At 40.7% G+C, this 3,337-nt stretch overlaps 1 pseudogene; it reads right to left on the reverse strand.

The window, feature by feature from the left end:
* Positions 1 to 1,331: 1,331 nt before the first annotated feature.
* LOC113928158 lies at positions 1,332 to 1,429 on the reverse strand (annotated as a pseudogene).
* Between the last annotated feature and the right edge of the window lie 1,908 nt (positions 1,430 to 3,337).

The raw sequence follows: 3,337 nt of genomic DNA on the forward strand, positions 1-3,337 counted from the left end.
ATGGTGAGTGCTGTGAATTGTGCAAGACTGTTGAATCACAGATCTGTACTTCTGAAACAAATAATGCAACATATGTTAAGAAAAAAGAAAAAGAAGAAGATAGCAGGAGGGGAAGAATGAAGGGGAGTAAGTCGGAGGGGGAGACGAACCATGAGAGACGATGGACTCTGAAAAACAAACTGAGGGTTCTAGAGGGGAGGAGGGTGGGGGGATGGGGTAGCCTGGTGATGGGTATTAAAGAGGGCACATTCTGCGTGGAGCACTGGGTGTTATGCACAAACAATGAATCATGGAACACTACATCAAGAACTAATGATGTAATGTATGGTGATTAACATAACAATAAAAAATTAAAAAAAAAAAAGAATTACATTCTAGTCACATTTTCCTGTGCTATACACAGACCACCTTCAATGGATTTTTGGGTTTTCACAAAATTCTTATTCAAACATTTTAAGTATTTCAGTTCGATAAATATTTATGAAATGTCTACTGTGTACTCAGCATTGGGAATATGAAAATAAGTCCCAGATCCTGATCTTGATCAGCTTAGTCTAGCAAGGGAGACAGACACAGATACAAATATTTTCAACCCAGTGCGATAAAAGAATGCACAGGTCCTTTATAAACTGAGAGAATAGCTAGCCATTGCAGCCTGGAGGCATGATGGAAGACTTCCTGCAAGAGGCATTGTCTGCATTAACAAGTCTTGAAAGATGAGTCAAAATTAGCTAGCTAGATGGGGGCTAAGTTTGTTTGGCTATGAGAACAACAGGGGCAAAGGCACAAAGACATAAAATAGCGGTATGTGTTGGGGGAATGTGGAGCTGTTTTCAGAAATGCTGGAGAGAGAATGACTGGATCCAGAGCTGAGGATATGGGGTTGGTCAGTCACACTGCACTTTGTATGCTGTAAGATAAAGAGGTTAGTCTCAATGCTCTGGAAGAGCTCATCCTTTGTATTTTGTTTTTGTTTTGTTTTGTTTTTAAAAAAGATTTTATTTATTTATTAGAGAGAGAGAGTGTGCATGGGAGGGGGGAGGGTCAGAGGGAGAAGCAGACTCCCTGCTGAGCAGGAAGCCTGAAGCAGAGCTCAATTCTGGGACTCCCGGATCATGACCTGAGCCGAAGGCAGTCGCTCAACCAACTGAGCCACCCAGGCGCTCCATCCTTTGTATTTTGATGTTTCCTAATTCCCTTTCTGGGATGGTAACCTTCCTTTTACTTTCGAAGGGCACCAGGAACAGCAGCATTCCCTGCGCTGGGTAGTAATTCCACGGCTTTCGATAACAGGGTGCACATGACATGCCATGCGCACATTAGGGAGGGAGTACAATTTAGAACAACTCATTAATGTTCAGTTCATACCTGCCCAAAGGCCATGCTGATTTTTTCTTTTTCTTTCCTATATTAGTATATGGGCCACCCCCCTTGATATTTTCTGGCAGCGGTACCAATCAGCTTTATGCAGAAGATCTCGTCCCAGATCTCTCCACTAAATCTGTGATCTGAAGTAGTTCACAATCTCCCTGGCTCTCCGAGTCCTTAACTCTAAAATGAAGGGGGTATAAGAGATATTTGAGGCTTCTTCCATTTGTGACATTCTGTAATGCCAAAGGAGGGGGGGAGGATTTAGGTATAGAAACTGGCTTAAGGGGGGGGGGCACCTGGGTAGCTCAGTCTGTTAAGCATCTGCCTTCGCCTCAGGTCATGATCCCAGCATCCTGGGATCCAGCCCCATGTCAGGCTCCCTGCTCTGCGGGGAGCCTGCTTCTCCCTCTCCCTCCTGCTCATGCTCTCTCTCTCTTGCCTCTCTCTCTCTCTCAAATAAATAAATAAGATCCTAAATTAAAAAAAAAAAAAGAAACTGGCTTAAGGAATAAGGACTAAGGAAGTAAGGAGGTGCTAAAAGTCTGGGGAGCAAGAAAATGCCTTTCCTGCTTAGTGCAAGTTATTTACACAATGAATGGGTTACGCCATCTGGAAGATAACCCGTGTAAGAAATGGCTTATGTATATGTTCTTGATGAGGCTAGAGAGTTCCTCAATTTTCCATCTAGTAATCAAAGTGTCTTCATGAAGGTGGCAATGGAATGTGACTGATATAAAGAAAATTATCATTGTAAATTAGTATAAGATTCAGAAATTTGGCAGGATGCATCGAAATCCCAAAAAGTGTTTATATCCTCTAACCTGGTATTTAGATTTTGGGGAATTTATCCCAGTAAATTATTGGGAGAAAAAATGAAATGCTCAGGAGCTTATTATTGCATTTTTTATAATATCGAAAATTTGGAAAGAAACTTCATAGTCCACAAGAGAAAAATGGTCAAATAAATGATTTTGAAAGGATAATATCCACTGATTAAAATGTTAATGTAAAGAACACGTAACAGCATGAGAAATCCTCTGTATGGGATACTTAACTCCGAGAAATCAGGAGTGCATATGCACAGAAGTGAGAAGAAAACCTGCAGATAGTCTATGCCATTGTTTGCAATATGGTAGGAGATCAATCAAATATTTTTTGAACAAATAAATGAATGTAAAATGAAAACTGGTGATGGATGAGGTTGGTGGAATTTTGAATTAAATTGTCATTGAAAAATTCTCTATGTGGTTACTCTGTTGTTTAACGGTAAACACCAAGTTAATGTTAATGGCTAACATTTATTGTTTACTGTGGATGGACACTATCCTATATACGACATATTTTGAAACACTACCTATTCATCCGTTGCCTTCCAAAATATACCTGCTACTTTTCCTCCTCCAGATTCAAACCTTCATGGAAACAAATTCAATGCTGGCCAGACACAGTTGTGCTCTAATGGTCTGAGGAGGGAAGGAAGGAAGGAAGGAAGGAAGGAAGGAAGGAAGGAAGGAAGGAAGGAAGGAAGGAAGGAAGATCTCAATGAATGAGAGTGGCAGAGACTGAAGCCCATGATACTAGTGCCTTAGACCACAAGGTCTCTGGTGTGACACCAAGACAGGAATTCTCAGTACTCACACAAAGTCTTAGACTTCTAGATTCTCTATGTAAATAGTTGCAAAAATCGGAAGGATGGAGCTTCTGAGGCTGAAAGACAAAGAGTTCTCAAAACCCAGTCTCAGAAAGTATAACATTTTACATTACTTAGGATAATTCTTGAATGCCTCACTGTTAATGTGATGGGGTGTGCTGGGAAAGGTCTACCTATTGTAGCATTTCCAAAAAGGAATAGGAATGTATTATGGCAACTTTTGAAGGAACGGAACCTGAATGAATCCAGCATCCAATAAAAGCAAGCAGGAGCTGTTGGGAGTCACATTTTAAAAGGTTTTCTCAATATTTCCTC

Source organism: Zalophus californianus, chromosome 7 (assembly GCF_009762305.2).
Source record: "Zalophus californianus isolate mZalCal1 chromosome 7, mZalCal1.pri.v2, whole genome shotgun sequence".
NCBI classification, from domain to species: Eukaryota; Metazoa; Chordata; class Mammalia; order Carnivora; family Otariidae; genus Zalophus; species Zalophus californianus.